Source organism: Salvelinus namaycush, unplaced genomic scaffold (assembly GCF_016432855.1).
Source record: "Salvelinus namaycush isolate Seneca unplaced genomic scaffold, SaNama_1.0 Scaffold966, whole genome shotgun sequence".
In the NCBI taxonomy this organism is placed as follows: Eukaryota; Metazoa; Chordata; class Actinopteri; order Salmoniformes; family Salmonidae; genus Salvelinus; species Salvelinus namaycush.
The window spans coordinates 6,704-27,470 of record NW_024061715.1 but is presented as its reverse complement, the minus strand read 5'-3'; positions in this window follow the sequence as shown (position 1 = coordinate 27,470).

Genomic DNA, 20,767 nt, shown 5'->3' with positions numbered 1-20,767 from the left:
ATTCACTGGGATGTCTTGGTGGCAACACAACAAGTACACTGTTTGTGCTGTGGAAACAGCTGTATGGAAAGCAGATGTGTAAAAACTTCTCCAAATTCTTGCATACTTTCTTGCATGCTGGAATGATGGAGACATCAGCTATGAGTTAACTTTAGGCTATTAAGATGGATTTCATTGTGTATTTCCTCACGAGAGATTAAAGTGGTGACACCATACAGAACAGACAAGTCAGATCAAATCCTACCATCACACTCTGACAGGAAGATAGACACAACCTACCCATGTGGTTTGGAAACCTCACTGCCACATATACCAGAGAGGTGTTTATATACTCACTCAGTAGACTGCACCTTTCCTCTTCTGGAGCCAGTCAACAGTCTCGATTCTATCCTATCATATCATATTCTATTTTATTCTGTCCTGTGCGTCAATAACTAAGCTAATACCTGACAAACATTGTCAGTGTTCAACACAAACTCAGTTGTCATGATTTATGGAAAATAGTAAAACAATTGTTCGAGAGAGGAAAAATGTAAGCAGTCTGCCATGCCGTGTTTTTTCCCGTTTTAACCAACGGTGTCCTCTGTATCGGAATGTTAAAGGAGGAAAACATGTTGACCACGCAAGAAAAAACACTGTCACACGTGAGAGAGAAATACGTAAAGGTAGTCAGTCAACAGTCGAGTCCTGCCTTTGAACCACACAGCATGAAGATTAGAGTACCAGAAGCAGGGCTCAGGGCCCTGGTCAAAGTAGTACACTACATAGGGAATAGGGTGCAATTTAGGACGAAGACCAAGGCCTTGCCAAAGCCCAGGGGTCCTTTCTCACTGTGCAGAGAGGCAGCAGCTGCACCACTGATGGGCTTCAAAGCAAAGGCAACAGCCTAATGATAGAAGTGCAGATGTCAGTGTCCAGGGATAGGACATTTTAAAGGAGAACCAGACTTCGGACAGGGGAACCAGTACATACATGAGAATGTAGCCTAGTCAGAATAGAAGATGATGCAGAATGTAGCCTAGTCAGAATAGAAGATGATGCAGAATGTAGCCTCGTCAGAATAGAAGATGATGCAGAATGTAGCCTCGTCAGAATAGAAGATGATGCAGAATGTAGCCTCGTCAGAATAGAAGATGATGCAGAATGTAGCCTCGTCAGAATAGAAGATGATGCAGAATGTAGCCTAGTCAGAATAGAAGATGATGCAGAATGTAGCCTAGTCAGAATAGAAGATGATGCAGAATGTAGCCTCGTCAGAATAGAAGATGATGCAGAATGTAGCCTCGTCAGAATAGAAGATGATGCAGAATGTAGCCTCGTCAGAATAGAAGATGATGCAGAATGTAGCCTCGTCAGAATAGAAGATGATGCAGAATGTAGCCTCGTCAGAATAGAAGATGATGCAGAATGTAGCCTCGTCAGAATAGAAGATGATGCAGAATGTAGCCTAGTCAGAATAGAAGATGATGCAGAATGTAGCCTAGTCAGAATAGAAGATGATGCAGAATGTAGCCTCGTCAGAATAGAAGATGATGCAGAATGTAGCCTCGTCAGAATAGAAGATGATGCAGAATGTAGCCTCGTCAGAATAGAAGATGATGCAGAATGTAGCCTCGTCAGAATAGAAGATGATGCAGAATGTAGCCTCGTCAGAATAGAAGATGATGCAGAATGTAGCCTCGTCAGAATAGAAGATGATGCAGAATGTAGCCTCGTCAGAATAGAAGATGATGCAGAATGTAGCCTCGTCAGAATAGAAGATGATGCAGAATGTAGCCTCGTCAGAATAGAAGATGATGCAGAATGTAGCCTAGTCAGAATAGAAGATGATGCAGAATGTAGCCTAGTCAGAATAGAAGATGATGCAGAATGTAGCCTAGTCAGAATAGAAGATGATGCAGAATGTAGCCTAGTCAGAATAGAAGATGATGCAGAATGTAGCCTAGTCAGAATAGAAGATGATGCAGAATGTAGGCTAGTCAGAATAGAAGATGATGCAGAATGTAGCCTCGTCAGAATAGAAGATGATGCAGAATGTAGCCTAGTCAGAATAGAAGATGATGCAGAATGTAGCCTAGTCAGAATAGAAGATGATGCAGAATGTAGCCTCGTCAGAATAGAAGATGATGCAGAATGTAGCCTCGTCAGAATAGAAGATAATGCAGAATGTAGCCTAGTCAGAATAGAAGATGATGCAGAATGTAGCCTCGTCAGAATAGAAGATGATGCAGAATGTAGCCTCGTCAGAATAGAAGATGATGCAGAATGTAGGCTATGAGAAAGACTAAGTAATGTATGAGATTTCTGTCTTCTTCAGCAAAGCTAAAGGAAATCAAATCATATCTTATTTGTCACATGCGCCGAATACAACCTTACAGTGAAATGCTTACTTACAAGCCCTTAACCAACAATGTAGTTTTAAGAAAATAAGATTAACAAATAATTAAAGAGCAGCAGTAAATAACAATAGTGGGGCTGTATATAGGGGGTACCGGTACAGAGTCTATGTGCGGGGGCACCGGTGTTGAGGTATTTGAGGTAATATGTACCATGTAGGTAGAGTTATTAAAGTGACTATGCATAGCAGCGTTCCGGGGGGAGGGAGGCAATGCAAAAAGTCTGGGTAGCCATTTGATTAGCTGTTCAGAAGTCTTATGGCTTGGGGGTAGAAGCTATTTACGAGCCTCTTGGACCTAGACTTGGTGCTCCGGTACCGGTTGCCGTGCGGTAGCAGAGAGAACAGTCTATGTCAGGGGTGGGAGGTTGGAAATAGACACATAACATCGGATGGACTGCTTTAGATTTGGAAACAAAACAAATAAATGGTCATTTCACAGGCTTAGGCTTACATTGACTCAGGGATTGCAAAACAGAAACATCAATTAGGCCTAGGCTAAATCTGGGAACAGAGTATTTTGTAATGTATTAGGCCTACAAATGGGCAGGGTGTCTCCTGAATGTCAGTGGGTGGCAGGATGTCTCCTGAATGTCAGTGGGTGGGCTGTTTTTACACTGTTGTTAGGCTGGCTGGCTGTGTGTTGGGTGGCTGGCTGGCTGGCTGGCTGTGTTGGCTGGCTGTCTGTGTGTTGGCTGGCTGGCTGTCTGTGTGTTGGCTGTCTGGCTGGCTGGCTGTCTGTGTGTTGGCTGGCTGTCTGTCTGTGTGTTGGCTGGCTGGCTGTCTGTGTGTTGGCTGTCTGGCTGGCTGTCTGTGTGTTGGCTGGCTGTCTGTGTGTTGGCTGTCTGGCTGGCTGTCTGTCTGTGTGTTGGCTGGCTGGCTGGCTGTCTGTCTGTGTGTTGGCTGGCTGGCTGTCTGTGTGTGTGTTGGCTGGCTGGCTGGCTGGCTGTCTGTGTGTTGGGTGGCTGGCTGGCTGTGAGTTGGGTGGCTGGCTGTCTGTCTGGCTGTGTGTTGAGTGGCTGGCTGGCTGGCTTTCTGGCTGTGTGTTGGGTGGCTGGCTTTCTGGCTGGCTGTGTGTTGAGTGGCTGGCTGGCTGTCTGTCTGGCTGGCTGTGTGTTGGGTGGATGGCTGGCTGGCTGTGTGTTGGGTGGCTGGCTTTCTGGCTGGCTGTGTGTTGAGTGGCTGGCTGGCTGGCTGGCTGGCTGTCTGGCTGTGTGTTGGGTGGCTGGCTGGCTGTCTGGCTGTGTGTTGAGTGGCTGGCTGGCTGGCTGTCTGTCTGGCTGTGTGTTGGGTGGCTGGCTGGCTGTCTATCTGGCTGTGTGTTGGATGGCTGGCTTTCTGGCTGGCTGTGTGTTGAGTGGGCTGTGGTCTCAGAGGATTGATGTAACAGCACTAAGTCCTGGCCAGCCTTTAAGTAAGGGGTTTAATAGTCACTTACTAGCAGATGCAAACATTGGGCTTACAGGGTGTTTGTCATCACAAACACTGTTACTGTCTGTCATCTGTAATATCACATAAACCATTGGGCTAAGCTGGGCTATAGGCCTATGCCATGTTCTATCCCAGTAACCGTTGGTTTAGGTAGGGCTAGGTTACGTACAGTAACCATTGGTTTAGGCAGGGCTAGGTTACGTACTGTAACCGTTGGTTTAGGCAGGGCTAGGTTACGTACAGTAACCATTGGTTTAGGTAGGGCTAGGTTACGTACAGTAACCATTGGTTTAGGTAGGGCTAGGTTACGTACTGTAACCGTTGGTTTAGGCAGGGCTAGGTTACGTACTGTAACCATTGGTTTAGGTAGGGCTAGGTTACGTACAGTAACCATTGGTTTAGGCAGGGCTAGGTTACGTATAGTAACCATTGGTTTAGGTAGGGCTAGGTTACGTACTGTAACCGTTGGTTTAGGCAGGGCTAGGTTACGTACAGTAACCATTGGTTTAGGTAGGGCTAGGTTACGTACAGTAACCATTGGTTTAGGTAGGGCTAGGTTACGTACAGTAACCATTGGTTTAGGTAGGGCTAGGTTACGTACAGTAACCATTGGTTTAGGTAGGGCTAGGTTACGTACAGTAACCATTGGTTTAGGTAGGGCTAGGTTACGTACAGTAACCATTGGTTTAGGCAGGGCTAGGTTACGTACTGTAACCGTTGGTTTAGGTAGGGCTAGCTTACGTACAGTAACCATTGGTTTAGGCAGGGCTAGCTTACGTACAGTAACCATTGGTTTAGGCAGGGCTAGGTTACGTACTGTAACCGTTGGTTTATGCAGGGCTAGCTTACGTACAGTAACCATTGGTTTAGGCAGGGCTAGGTTACGTACTGTAACCGTTGGTTTATGCAGGGCTAGCTTACGTACAGTAACCATTGGTTTAGGCAGGGCTAGCTTACGTACAGTAACCATTGGTTTAGGCAGGGCTAGGTTACGTACTGTAACCGTTGGTTTATGCAGGGCTAGCTTACGTACAGTAACCATTGGTTTAGGCAGGGCTAGGTTACGTACTGTAACCGTTGGTTTATGCAGGGCTAGCTTACGTATAGTAACCATTGGTTTAGGTAGGGCTAGGTTACGTACTGTAACCGTTGGTTTATGCAGGGCTAGGTTACGTATAGTAACCATTGGTTTAGGTAGGGCTAGGTTACGTATAGTAACCATTGGTTTAGGTAGGGCTAGGTTACGTACTGTAACCGTTGGTTTATGCAGGGCTAGCTTACGTACAGTAACCATTGGTTTAGGCAGGGCTAGGTTACGTACTGTAACCGTTGGTTTATGCAGGGCTAGCTTACGTATAGTAACCATTGGTTTAGGTAGGGCTAGGTTACGTACTGTAACCGTTGGTTTATGCAGGGCTAGCTTACGTATAGTAACCATTGGTTTAGGTAGGGCTAGGTTACGTACTGTAACCGTTGGTTTAGGCAGGGCTAGGTTACGTATAGTAACCATTGGTTTAGGCAGGGCTAGGTTACGTACTGTAACCGTTGGTTTATGCAGGGCTAGGTTACGTACTGTAACCGTTGGTTTATGCAGGGCTAGCTTACGTATAGTAACCATTGGTTTAGGTAGGGCTAGGTTACGTACAGTAACCATTGGTTTAGGCAGGGCTAGGTTACGTACAGTAACCATTGGTTTAGGTAGGGCTAGGTTACGTACAGTAACCATTGGTTTAGGCAGGGCTAGGTTACGTACAGTAACCATTGGTTTAGGCAGGGCTAGGTTACGTACAGTAACCGTTGGTTTAGCTAGTACTCAGCTACTACTGAGGGAAAGTCTATCTTAATGACCTGCATCTTTACCATCTACTACTGAGGGAAAGTCTGTCTTAATGACCTGCATCTTTACCAGCTACTACTGAGGGAAAGTCTGTCTTAATGACCTGCATCTTTACCAGCTACTACTGAGGGAAAGTCTGTCTTAATGACCTGCATCTTTACCAGCTACTACTGAGGGAAAGTCTGTCTTAATGACCTGCATCTTTACCAGCTACTACTGAGGGAAAGTCTGTCTTAATGACCTGCATCTTTACCAGCTATTACTGAGGGAAAGTCTGTCTTAATGACCTGCATCTTTACCAGCTACTACTGAGGGAAAGTCTGTCTTAATGACCTGCATCTTTACCAGCTACTACTGAGGGAAAGTCTATCTTAATGACCTGCATCTTTACCAGCTACTACTGAGGGAAAGTCTGTCTTAATGACCTGCATCTTTACCAGCTACTACTGAGGGAAAGTCTGTCTTAATGACCTGCATCTTTACCAACTACTACTGAGGGAAAGTCTGTCTTAATGACCTGCATCTTTACCAGCTACTACTGAGGGAAAGTCTGTCTTAATGACCTGCATCTTTACCAGCTACTACTGAGGGAAAGTCTGTCTTAATGACCTGCATCTTTACCAGCTACTACTGAGGGAAAGTCTGTCTTAATGACCTGCATCTTTACCAACTACTACTGAGGGAAAGTCCGTTCCTCACCTGCCTCCATCCCTATGTTGTGCGTTACTAGATCCCTGGACTGAATGAATCTCAATTAGAGCTCCTCTTTAATTGACATTCCACCGTGATAAAGTTAACAGGAATTCAATTCACTCCAGGAGTGTCAAACTGGAAAAACAGAGATAATGTGATTGTGGGGGAGGAAAATGCAAATGATAAAAAAGGTTAATCTCTCCTCTCCTCTGCTCCCTCCGCCCCCCCGCTCCTCTCTGATTCAGAGGGATTGGGTTAAATGCAGAAGACACATTTCAGTTGAATGTATTCAGTCGTTCCACTGACTATGTATTTCCTTTAATTTCTCTAATACACAGAACGGGGGATGGGGAGCTTATGGAGGTGAAAGCAATTGGCTGTCTTCATCTTCTGATGAGTCACCAAATCAAAGCACCTACTGGCGCTTCCCAAAGCAAAGAGCTGCCTGTGAATGAAAAACAGGCCAGGACAACTAAAAACACAAGGATTTGGCAAACCTGTTGGCTGCCTTGCCTTGAAGCCTTAAGCTCTCTGAAGAAGGGTTTTCTGCCAGGTAGTGAAGGAATTATCTAGTGGACGTTCCAAATGGAACCCTATTCTCTTTGTCCTGAAGGGCCCTGGTCTAAAGTAGTGATGGATACCTAGAGTGGGTATGAAGGACCAGTACCTAGAGTGGGTATAAAGGATAGATACCTAGAGTGGGTATGAAGGACCGGTACCTAGAGTGGGTATGAAGGATAGATACCTAGAGTGGGTATAAAGGATAGATACCGAGAGTGGGTATGAAGGATAGATACCTAGAGTGGGTATAAAGGATAGATACCGAGAGTGGGTATGAAGGATAGATACCTAGAGTGGGTATGAAGGACCAGTACCTAGAGTGGGTATAAAGGATAGATACCTAGAGTGGGTATGAAGGACCGGTACCTAGAGTGGGTATGAAGGACCGGTACCTAGAGTGGGTATAAAGGATAGATACCGAGAGTGGGTATGAAGGATAGATACCGAGAGTGGGTATGAAGGATAGATACCTAGAGTGGGAATGAAGGATAGATACCTAGAGTGGGTATGAAGGACCGGTACCTAGAGTGGGTATGAAGGACCGGTACCTAGAGTGGGTATAAAGGATAGATACCGAGAGTGGGTATGAAGGATAGATACCTAGAGGGGGTATGAAGGATAGATACCTAGAGTGGGTATGAAGGATAGATACCTAGAGTGGGAATGAAGGACTGGTACCTAGAGTGGGTATGAAGGATAGATACCTAGAGTGGGTATGAAGGACCGGTACCTAGAGTGGGTATGAAGGACCGGTACCTAGAGTGGGTATGAAGGATAGATACCTAGAGTGGGTATGAAGGACCAGTACCTAGAGTGGGTATGAAGGATAGATACCTAGAGTGGGTATGAAGGACCGGTACCTAGAGTGGGTATGAAGGACCGGTACCTAGAGTGGGTATGAAGGATAGATACCTAGAGTGGGTATGAAGGACCGGTACCTAGAGTGGGTATGAAGGAAGAGACAATACGTAACAAATTAAGTGATTTCTGGATCATTCTTTCTGACGTACTCTCACTCTGTTTCTATAACTCTGTTTCTATAACTCTATAACTCTGTTTCTATAACTATGTTTCTGTAACTCTGTAACTCCGTTCTATAACTCTGTTTCTATAACTCTGTTTCTATAACTCTGTACTGATGCTGGACTCTTGTGTTTAGGAAAATCAGAGTATATCTTTAGCCTATGCCAATATGCCAGAGTAGATAGAATGTGTTGTTACTTTAAGTCTCTGTGTTTCTCTAAGGACATAAGAACCTGGCTTAAAGACTTAAAGTCCTTCCATCCATATTACATCAGCTGGAGAAAAGGAAGTAGGCTAGCTGTTGAACCACTCCACTTCCTGTGTTATCCCACAGTGTTGGTTGCTTTACTGCAGTCACTTTGGTCATGAAAAAAAGACCCCAATAGCTTCATTTATCTGTGTCCCTATAGCGGGGCACAATAGCCCGTGTCTAGCATCCCTGAAGGGACAGATAGCGTGACTGTAAGGTCAATAACACCTAGTATAAAGCTAGTCTTTTTTATTATAAGCTAGTCTTTTACCATTCTTCCGGATGCACTATGAGTTAGGTCAGGGAATTACCAGGGACCTCTCCATACAATATTATCACCATGTTTAGGTACCGATACAACGATACGATATGTGTTGTGATTCTATATGTAGTGTGATTCAATACTGAGATTTTATTGCGATTCGATGTTCCAAACATATTGTTCACTATATGTCTGCTGCTGCAGAGAGACAAGAGAGAGTCATGAGAAAACTAGTTTTGATCAGTCATGGACATAAAAGTGCTGAATACATGTTGGCTCACTATTTTTAAAAGTTTGGGCGCAGCTACAGCCGACTAGCCCTAGCTGACGCTACCTACAGACTAGCGCTAGCTGGCGATACCTACAGACTAGCGCTAGCTGGCGATACCTACAGACTAGCGCTAACTGACGCTACCTACAGACTAGCGCTAGCTGACGCTACCTACAGACTAGCGCTAGCTGACGCTACCTACAGACTAGCGCTAGCTGACGCTACCTACAGAAGCCAAAAAACTTCAAATATCAATATACACTACATGACCACATGTGAACACCTGCTCTTCAAACAGCTCATTCCAAAATCATGGGCATTAATATGGAGTTGGTCCCCTCCCTTTGCTGCTATAACAGCCTCTGCTCTGCTGCGAAGGCTTTCCACTAGATGTTGGAACATCGCTGCAGGGGACTTGCTTCCATTCAGCCACAAGAGCATTAGTGAGGTCGGGCACTGAAGTTGTTTAGAAGCCTCTTGGACCTAGACTTGTCGCTCTGGTACCGCTTGCCGTGCGGTAGCAGAGAGAACAGTCTAAGACTAGGGTAGATGGAGTCTTTGAGCATTTTTAGGGCCTTCCTCTGACACCGCCTGGTATAGAGGTCCTGGATGGCAGGAAGCTTTACCCCTGGTGATGTACTGGGCCGTAAGCACTACCCTCTGTAGTGCCTTGCGGTCGGAGGCCGAACAGTTGCCATACCAGGCAGTGATGCAATCAGACAGGATGCTCTCGATGGTGCAGCTGTAGAACCTTTTGAGGATCTGAGGACCCATGCCAAATCTTTTCAGTCTCCTGAGGGGGAATAGGTTTTGTCGTGCCCTCTTGTTTACTATGTATCATCAGTTCTCAGTACCTGTAGAACCAACTTTTGATTTGGTTTTCAACTGTGTTTCCTTCGGACTGAAAAAGGCACCCGATGGCATCATTTAGCAGACAGACAGATGGGTGCTGATCTGTGTCTGTCTGTGTGTGTCTCAAGCTGGCACAGCCCGCCTGTACAAGCAGAGTTATTTATCAAGGTTAGCTGATGTAGTCGTGGTTAATTAACACTCCCCAGTCTCTCACTGGCACTCTCAGTTAAACCTAAAGATTACAGTACATCATTGGCTGTCAGGAATTAGGAACAGCAAGCAATTTACCTGACTGATCTGAAAGCCAAGCATCCTCTACGTACTCCACTGATCTCGCTCTCTCTCTCTCTCTCTCTCTCTCTCTCTCTCTCTCGCTCTTTCTCTGTATCTCTGTCTCTTTCTCTGTCTCTCTGTCTCTCTCTCTCTCTATCTCGCTCTCTCTCTCTCTCTTTCTCTGTCTGTCTCTTTCTCTGTCTCTCTCTCGCTCTCTCTCTCGCTCTCTCTCTCTCTGTTTGTCTCTTTCTCTCTCTTTCTCTGTCTGTCACTCTCTCTCGCTCTCTCTCTCGCTCTCTCTCTCTTTCTCTGTCTGTCTCTGTCTCTCTCTTTCTCTCTCTCTCTCTCTCTCTCTCTTTTTCTGTCTGTCACTCTCTCTCTCTCTCTCTCTCTCTCTCTCTCTCTCGCTCTCGCTCTCGCTCTCGCTCTCTCTCTCTCTTTCTCTGTCTGTCTCTTTCTCTGTCTCTCTCTTTCTCTCTCTTTCTCTGTCTGTCACTCTCTCTGTCTCTCTGTCTTTCTCTGTCTCTCTGTCTCTCTCTTTCTCTCTCTCTCTCTCGCTCTCTCTCTCTCTCTCTCTCGCTCTCTCTCAATTCAATTCAATTCAATTCAAGGGGCTTTATTGGCATGGGAAACATGTGTTAACATTGCCAAAGCAAGTGAGGTAGACAATACACAAAAGTGAAACAAACAATACAAATTAACAGTAAACATTACACATACAGAAGTTTCAAAACAATAAAGACATTACAAATGTCATATTATATATATACAGTGTTGTAACAATGTACGAATGGTTAAAGCACACAAGTTAAAATAAATAAGCATAAATATGGGTTGTATTTACAATGCTGTTTGTTCTTCACTGGTTGACCTTTTCTTGTGGCAACAGGTCACAAATCTTGCTGCTGTGATGGCACACTGTGGAATTTCACCCAGTAGATATGGGAGTTTATCAAAATTGGATTTGTTTTCGAATTCTTTGTGGATCTGTGTAATCTGAGGGAAATATGTGTCTCTAATATGGTCATACATTGGGCAGGAGGTTAGGAAGTGCAGCTCAGTTTCCACCTCATTTTGTGGACAGTGTGCACATAGCCTGTCTTCTCTTGAGAGCCATGTCTGCCTACGGCGGCCTTTCTCAATAGCAAGGCTATGCTCACTGAGTCTGTACATAGTCAAAGCTTTCCTTAAGTTTGGGTCAGTCACAGTGGTCAGGTATTCTGCCACTGTGTACTCTCTGTTTAGGGCCAAATAGCATTCTAGTTTGCTCAGTTTTTTTGTTAATTCTTTCCAATGTGTCAAGTAATTATCTTTTTGTTTTCTCATGATTTGGTTGGGTCTAATTGTGCTGTTGTCCTGGGGCTCTGTGGGGTGTGTTTGTGTTTGTGAACAGAGCCCTAGGACCAGCTTGCTTAGGGGACTCTTCTCCAGGTTCATCTCTCTGTAGGTGATGGCTTTGTTATGGAAGGTTTGGGAATCGCTTCCTTTTAGGTGGTTGTAGAATTTAACGGCTCTTTTCTGGATTTTGATAATTAGTGGGTATCGGCCTAATTCTGCTCTGCATGCATTATTTGGTGTTCTACGTTGTACACGGAGGATATTTTTGCAGAATTCTGCATGCAGAGTCTCAATTTGGTGTTTGCCCCATTTTGTGAAATCTTGGTTGGTGAGCGGACCCCAGACCTCACAACCATAAAGGGCAATGGGCTCTATGACTGATTCAAGTATTTTTAGCCAGATCCTAATTGGTATGTTGAAATTTATGTTCCTTTTGATGGCATAGAATGCCCTTCTTGCCTTGTCTCTCAGATCGTTCACAGCTTTGTGGAAGTTACCTGTGGTGCTGATGTTTAGGCCGAGGTATGTATAGTTTTTTGTGTGCTCTAGGGCAACGGTGTCTAGATTGAATTTGTGGTCCTGGCGACTGGACCTTTTTTGGAACACCATTATTTTGGTCTTACTGAGATTTACTGTCAGGGCCCAGGTCTGACAGAATCTGTGCAGAAGATCTAGGTGCTGCTGTAGGCCCTCCTTAGTTGGTGACAGAAGCACCAGATCATCAGCAAACAGTAGACATTTGACTTCGGATTCTAGTAGGGTGAGACCGGGTGCTGCAGACTGTTCTAGTGCCCGCGCCAATTCCTTGATATATATGTTGAAGAGGGTGGGGCTTAAGCTGCATCCCTGTCTCACCCCACGACCCTGTGTGAAGAAATGTGTGTGTTTTTTGCCAATTTTAACCGCACACTTGTTGTTTGTGTACATGGATTTTATAATGTCGTATGTTTTACCCTCAACACCACTTTCCATCAATTTGTATAGCAGACCCTCATGCCAAATTGAGTCGAAGGCTTTTTTGAAATCAACAAAGCATGAGAAGACTTTGCCTTTGTTTTGGTTTGTTTGGTTGTCAATTAGGGTGTGTAGGGTGAATACATGGTCTGTTGTACGGTAATTTGGTAAAAAGCCAATTTGACATTTGCTCAGTACATTGTGTTCATTGAGGAAATGTACGAGTCTGCTGTTAATGATAATGCAGAGTATTTTACCAAGGTTACTGTTGACGCATATTCCACGGTAGTTATTGGGGTCAAATTTGTCTCCACTTTTGTGGATTGGGGTGATCAGTCCTTGGTTCCAAATATTGGGGAAGATGCCAGAGCTAAGGACGATGTTAAAGAGTTTTAGTATAGCCAATTGGAATTTGTTGTCTGTATATTTGATCATTTCATTAAGGATACCATCAACACCACAGGCCTTTTTGGGTTGGAGGGTTTTTATTTTGTCCTGTAACTCATTCAAGGTAATTGGAGAATCCAGTGGGTTCTGGTAGTCTTTAATAGTTGATTCTAAGATTTGTATTTGATCATGTATATGTTTTTGCTCTTTATTCTTTGTTATAGAGCCAAAAAGATTGGAGAAGTGGTTTACCCATACATCTCCATTTTGGATAGATAATTCTTCGTGTTGTTGTTTGTTTAGTGTTTTCCAATTTTCCCAGAATTGGTTAGAGTCTATGGATTCTTCAATTACATTGAGCTGATTTCTGACATGCTGTTCCTTCTTTTTCCGTAGTGTATTTCTGTATTGTTTTAGTGATTCACCATAGTGAAGGCGTAGACTCAGGTTTTCCGGGTCTCTATGTTTTTGGTTGGACAGGTTTCTCAATTTATTTCTTAGATTTTTGCATTCTTCATCAAACCATTTGTCATTGTTGTTCATTTTCTTCGGTTTTCTATTTGAGATTTTGGCTTCCTTTGGCTTTGATGCCTCATGATTGAGTATTGCTCTGTTCAAGTAGACTGTAATTTTGCTGTGATCTGATAGGGGTGTCAGTGGGCTGACTGTGAACGCTCTGAGAGACTCTGGGTTGAGGTCAGTGATAAAGTAGTCTACAGTGCTACTGCCAAGAGATGAGCTATAGGTGTACCTACCATAGGAGTCCCCTCGAAGCCTACCATTGACTATGTACATACCCAGCGTGCGACAGAGCTGCAGGAGTTGTGACCCGTTTTTGTTGGTTATGTTGTCATAGTTGTGCCTAGGGGGGCATATGGGGGAGGGAATGCTGTCACCTGCAGGCAGGTGTTTGTCCCCCTGTGTGCTGAGGGTGTCAGGTTCGTGTCCAGTTCTGGCATTTAGGTCGCCACAGACTAATACATGTCCCTGGGCCTGGAAATGATTGATTTCCCCCTCCAGGATGGAGAAGCTGTCTTCATTAAAGTATGGGGATTCTAGTGGGGGGATATAGGTAGCACACAGGAGGACATTTTTCTCTGTTAAGATAATTTCCTTTTGAATTTCTAGCCAAATGTAAAATGTTCCTGTTTTGATTAATTTAATGGAGTGAGTTAGGTCTGCTCTATACCAAATTAGCATTCCCCCTGAGTCCCTTCCCTGTTTCACACCTGGTAGTTTGGTGGATGGGACTACCAGCTCTCTGTAACCTAGAGGGCAACCAGTGGGTCCGTCTCCTCTATACCATGTTTCTTGCAGGATGACAATGTCTGCATTACCGATTTCTTTGGTGAAGTCCGGGTTCCTGCTCTTTAGGCCAAAGGCAGATGACCTCAGGCCTTGGATATTCCAGGATGATATAGTGAAGGCTTTTTGTTCCATAAAGTGTCCAATGTTGTTGGTCGTGGTTTGGCCTCAGGCCAGTAAGTGTGAGCAGAGCCTGCTGAGCATCTGGTACATGCCGTTGGCTTGGGCGAGTGTAAGAGTGGGGGTTGGGCCTGTTTGCCCGCTCACTACCTGGGCGTAGGTGTGACTTCCATGTTGATGCCCTCTTTGCGGGGGTGGGGTGCATGGGGTGGGCAGGAGTGGCATAGGTCTGATCTGAGGGGGCCTAAATTGGGTGTGGGCATGGTTGATGTGGGGGGGTGTTGATTGGTTGGGGTGGGGGTGTGGATGTGTCTGGGGGTGCTGTGGTCTGGATGTAAGTCCTCTTGGCGTGGGTCCTCTATGTGTAGGTCCAGGGGGGGGTCCTGAAGGTCTTGGAGGGTGTCTCGCTGGTCTGGGTGGGGTGTCTATTGATCTGTTGCTCCTGTGTGAAGTGTTGGGGCTGCGTTTGAGAGCGATGTCCTTTAGAGTCCGGGCAAAGGTGGGCACTGCTGCCTTGTAGAGGTGGACCTGGTCATAGAGGCTGTTCAAGTCCAGGGTGGAGTGGTGGGCCAGAAAGACATTTGGTTTTGAGGCACAGTCACGGGAAATGCTTGCGTTTACCCGCTGTATTGTAGCAGGGTGGAAGTCTTTTCGTGGTAGCAGGGTGGAGATAACCACTTGTGCGTTGGGGAAAGTAGAAGAAGCTCTCTCTCTCTCTTTCTCTGTCTGTCTCTTTCTCTGTCTCTCTCTTTCTCTCTCTTTCTCTGTCTGTCACTCTCTCTCTCTCTCTCTCTCTCTCTCTCTTTCTGTCTGTCTCTTTCTCTGTCTCTCTGTCTCTCTCTTTCTCTCTCTCTCTCTCGCTCTCTCTCGCTCTCTCGCTCTCTCTCTCGCTCTCTCTCTTTCTCTGTCTGTCTCTTTCTCTGTCTCTCTCTTTCTCTCTCTTTCTCTGTCTGTCACTCTCTCTCTCTCTCTCTTTCTCTGTCTCTCTCTGTCTCTCTCTCTCTCTCTCTCTCTCTCTCTCTCTCTCTCTCTCTCTCTCTCTCTCTCTCTGCCTCTCTGCCTCTCTGCCTCTCTCTCTTTCTCTCTTTCTTTGTCTCTCTCTCTTTCTCTGTCTCTCTTTCTCTCTCTGTGTCTCTGTCTCTCTCTTTCTTTGTCTCTCTCTCTTTCTCTGTCTCTCTTTCTTTGTCTCTCTCTTTCTCTCTCTCTCTCTGTCTGTCTCTCTCTCTCTCTGTCTCTCTCTCTCTCTCTTTCTCTCTCTCTCTCTGTCTCTGTCTCTCTCTCTCTCTGTCTCTCTCTCTCTCTGTCTCTCTCTCTCTCTCTTTCTCTCTTTCTTTGTCTCTCTCTTTCTCTCTCTCTCTCTCTCTCTCTGTCTCCCTGTCTCTCTCTTTCTGTCTCTCTCTGTCTGTCTCTGTGGTATAGCTAAGGCAACAAGTGTTGAGTAAATGATAATCTGAGACATGTCTCTGACTTCACATCAACTCCCTGAATTAGTTTTAACTAACTATATTTATCCTAACTAACATGAAGCGCTTTCTCAGTCTGTAGTTAATGAGGGATATTGTATATAAAATCACACAGCAGATCAAACAGTGGTTTAAAGCAGTTCCAAGCTCTTCCTCGTTACGTTGGATCAGCTGTTTTAGACAGTACTGGATGTGTTTATTAAAAGCAGTTCCAAGCTCCTCCTCGTTACGTTGGATCAGCTGTTTTAGACAGTACTGGATGTGTTTATTAAAAGCAGTTCCAAGCTCCTCCTCGTTACGTTGGATCAGCTGTTTTAGACAGTACTGGATGTGTTTATTAAAAACAGCTCCAAGCTCCTCCTTGTTACGTTGGATCAGCTGTTTTAGACAGTACTGGATGTGTTTATTAAAAACAGTTCCAAGCTCCTCCTCGTTACGTTGGATCAGCTGTTTTAGACAGTACTGGATGTGTTTATTAAAAACAGCTCCAAGCTCCTCCTCGTTACGTTGGATCAGCTGTTTTAGACAGTACTGGATGTGTTTATTAAAAACAGCTCCAAGCTCCTCCTCGTTACGTTGGATCAGCTGTTTTAGACAGTACTGGATGTGTTTATTAACTTCTTATGGCTGCAGCCCGACACCGGTACACTTATGACAACAGCCAGCTCAAAGTGCAGGGCGCGAAATTCAAAAGATATTTTTTTTAAATATTTAACTTTCACACATTAACAAGTCCAATACAGCATATGAAAGGTACACATCTTGTGAATCCAGCCAACATGTCCGATTTTTAAAATGTTTTACAGGGAAGACACAATATGTAAATCTATTAGCTAACCACGTTAGCAAAAGACACCACTTTTTTACTCCACCAGTTTTTTACTCCATCAGTAGCTATCACAAATTCGTCCAAATAAAGATATAAATAGCCACTAACCAAGAAACAACTTCATCAGATGACAGTCTGATAACATATTTATTGTATAGCATATGTTTTGTTAGAAAAATGTGCATATTTCAGGTATAAATCATAGTTTACATTGCAGCTACAATCAGAAATTGCACCGAAAGCAGACAGAATAATTACAGACACCAACGCCAAATAACTAAATACTCATCATAAAACATTTCTGAAAAATACATAGTGTACAGCAATTGAAAGACAGGCATCTTGTGATTCCAGACAATATTTCCGATTTATCAAGTGTTTTACAGCGAAAACACAATAGAGCGTTATATTAGCTTACCACAATAGCCAAAAACACAAGCAATTTCCCAGTAGCAAAAGTTAGCGATCGTAACAAACAAGCAAAAGATATATAATTTTTGACTAACCTTGATTTTCTTCATCAGATGACAGTCCTATAACATCAGGTTATACATACACTTATGTTTTGTTCGAAAATGTGCATATTTAGAGCTGAAATCAGTGGTTACACATTGTGCTAACGTAGCATCTTTTTCCCACAACGTCTAAACAGCAACGATATTTTTCTGACACACATATTCTGACCAAATAGCTATTCATAAACATAAGTAAAAAATACATGTTGTATAGGAAATGATAGATCCATTAGTTCTTAATGAAATCGCAGTGTTAGAATTCTAAAAAATAACTTCATTACGACATCCAGCTTCGGTATAGCTGAGTACCCCAAAGTTGGGCGCCCACGACTAATTCACATGCACGACAGATATATGAATTAGCATCATAAAATGTTTCTTACTTTTGGTGATCTTTCATCAGAATGTTGTAGAAGGTGTCCTTTGTCAAGAACAGTCGTTGTTTGGATTCAGAACGTTCATTTTCCCTCTCGATTTAGCACGCGCACTTGCCAAGTGGCACAAAGCTCTCCAAGTCAACAAACGGAAGAGAACGGAACACGGCAAAACTCCCGAAAAATGTTCAATAATCTGATGAAACTATATTGAAAAAACATACTTTACGATGATATGGTCACATGTATCAAATAAAATCATAGCCGGAGATATTAGTCGTCCATAACGACAGCTAAACAGAAGGCAAATCCATGTCGTCTTTCGCGCGCTCCAGAAAACAGAAAATGGACGGTCACGTCATACAAAGAGCTTTTATTCCACCTCAGACCAAGATAAACACTAAATTTCTTCTCTCACCGCCTCTTGACATCCAGGGGAAGGTGTATGAAGTGCACGTAGACTCTTACGTATCATGCCCATGTATAGGCAGGAAGTAGAACAGAGCATCGATTTCAGTCTTTCCACTTCCTGGTCAGGAAATGTGCTGCAGAATGAGTTCTGTTTCACTCAGAGAAATAATTCAAACGGTTTTAGAAACTAGATAGTGTTTTCTATCCAATAGTAATAATAATATGCATATTGTACGAGCAAGAATTGAGTACGAGGCCGTTTGAAATGGGCACCTTTTATCTGGCTACTCAATACTCCCCCTGCAGCCCAAACAGGTTAAAAACAGTTCCAAGCTCCTCCTCGTTACGTTGGATCAGCTGTTTTAGACAGTACTGGATGTGTTTATTTAAGACCATAACACAGATGGACAAGTGTGAAAAGGCAACTTGAGGCTACCAGTCAGGAACAGCAAGCGAGGCAGCCCTGTCTGAAGTAGAGCGTTCCTTCTATCACTACCAACTGAAGACCCAATTGAGATAATGTTCAATGTCCTACGTGGTTCCCTGAATCGTTGCTCTACGTGGTTCCCTGAATCGTTGCTCTACGTGGTTCCCTGAATCGTTGCTCCACGTGATTCCCTGAATCGTTGCTCTACGTGGTTCCCTGAATCGTTGCTCTACGTGGTTCCCTGAATCGTTGCTCTACGTGGTTCCCTGAATCGTTGCTCTACGTGGTTCCCTGAATCGTTGCTCTACGTGGTTCCCTGAATCGTTGCTCTACGTGGTTCCCTGAATCGTTGCTCTACGTGGTTCCCTGAATCATTGCTCCACGTGATTCCCTGAATCGTTGCTCCACGTGATTCCCTGAATCGTTGCTCCACGTAATTCCCTGAATCGTTGCTCCACGTGATTCCCTGAATCGTTGCTCTACGTGGTTCCCTGAATCGTTGCTCTACGTGGTTCCCTGAATCGTTGCTCTACGTGGTTCCCTGAATCGTTGCTCTACGTGGTTCCCTGAATCGTTGCTCTACGTGGTTCCCTGAATCGTTGCTCTACGTGGTTCCCTGAATCGTTGCTCTACGTGGTTCCCTGAATCATTGCTCCACGTGATTCCCTGAATCGTTGCTCCACGTGATTCCCTGAATCGTTGCTCCACGTAATTCCCTGAATCGTTGCTCTACGTGGTTCCCTGAATCGTTGCTCTACGTGGTTCCCTGAATCGTTGCTCTACGTGGTTCCCTGAATCGTTGCTCTACGTGGTTCCCTGAATCGTTGCTCTACGTGGTTCCCTGAATCGTTGCTCTACGTGGTTCCCTGAATCGTTGCTCTACGTGGTTCCCTGAATCGTTCCCTGAATCGTTGCTCTACGTGGTCACACTATTTAGGTCAGTTCTCTGTATGTCATTATCACACTATTTAGGTCAGTTCTCTGTATGTCATTATCACACTATTTAGTTCAGTTCTCTGTAGGTCATTATCACACTATTTAGTTGAGTTCTTTGCACCTCATCACTGTGAGGTATTGTGTGTTTTGTGACACACGGCTTTCGGAACGCTGGGTTTCCTGTCATTTACTCCTCCTGTGTTTGATAGTTTTTGCCTGCCTAACTAACGACGCCTTCTGCCTATTCTCTGCCTGTACTTTAGACTATCAGATTTCCTGTTAGCAACCTATTGCCTGATCTCCCGGACTACGTTACTAGCCTTTTCCCTACCTGTACTGTTGCCTTGTTGTACCTCCGGTGTATGACCTTCTGCCTGCCCCTGGACCCAGCTACCTGCCTCCTCCTGTGTATGACCTTCTGCCTGCCCCTGGACCCAGCTACCTGCCTCCTCCTGTGTATGACCTTCTGCCTGCCCCTGGACCCAGCTACCTGCCTCCTCCTGTGTATGACCTTCTGCCTGCCCCTGGACCCAGCTACCTGCCTCCTCCTGTGTATGACCTTCTGCCTGCCCCTGGACCCAGCTACCTGTCTCCTCCTGTGTATGACCTTCTGCCTGCCCCTGGACCCAGCTACCTGCCTCCTCCTGTGTATGACCTTCTGCCTGCCCCTGGACCCAGCTACCTGCCTCCTCCTGTGTATGACCTTCTGCCTGCCCCTGGACCCAGCTACCTGCCTCCTCCTGTGTATGACCTTCTGCCTGCCCCTGGACCCAGCTACCTGCCTCCTCCTGTGTATGACCTTCTGCCTGCCCCTGGACCCAGCTACCTGCCTCCTCCTGTGTATGACCTTCTGCCTGCCCCCGGACCCAGCTACCTGCCTCCTCCTGTGTATGACCTTCTGCCGGCCCCTGGACCCAGCTACCTGCCTCCTCCTGTGCATGACCTTCTGCCTGCCCCTGGACCCAGCTACCTGCCTCCTCCTGTGTATGACCTTCTGCCTGCCCCTGGACCCAGCCACCTGCCTCCTCCTGTGTATGACCTTCTGCCTGCCCCTGGACCCAGCTACCTGCCTCCTCCTGTGTATGACCTTCTGCCTGCCCCTGGACCCAGCCACCTGCCTCCTCCTGTGTATGACCTTCTGCCTGCCCCTGGACCCAGCCACCTGCCTCCTCCTGTGTATGACCTTCTGCCTGCCCCTGGACCCAGCCACCTGCCTCCTCCTGTGGTCCTTTGCAATAAACACCTGCTGGGCCCTGCGCTTGAAACCAGCTCTCTGTCTCCCCTCGTGTTCCTTACAACTAGTGTTTAATGTGTACCACAGTGAGTAGGGAGCGATGTGAGACACAACAAGGCCTGTTCTGTTGTGTCTCTGTAGCCAGTGGTGAAAACACATAATGCTTAACGACCTGACTGACCCTGACCACCTTAGTGCTGTTCTCACAACAACTTTACCTTGAAGACGTGACTGAACTAGCGGCCATGGACTTAGAGACCTCTCTGACACACACGCACGCGCACGCACGCACGCACACACACACACACACGCCTGCACACACACACACACACACACACACACACACAAACACGCGCACACACATGCACACACACACACACACACACAAACACGCACGCGCACACACACACATACACACGCACACACACACACACACACACACACACACACACACACACACACACACACACACACACACACACACACACACACACACACACACACACACACACACACACACACACACACACACACACACACACACAGTCTTGTACAACTACACTTGTGGGGACACACAATTGATTCCCATTCAAAATCCTATTTTCCCTAACCTTAACCCTAACCTT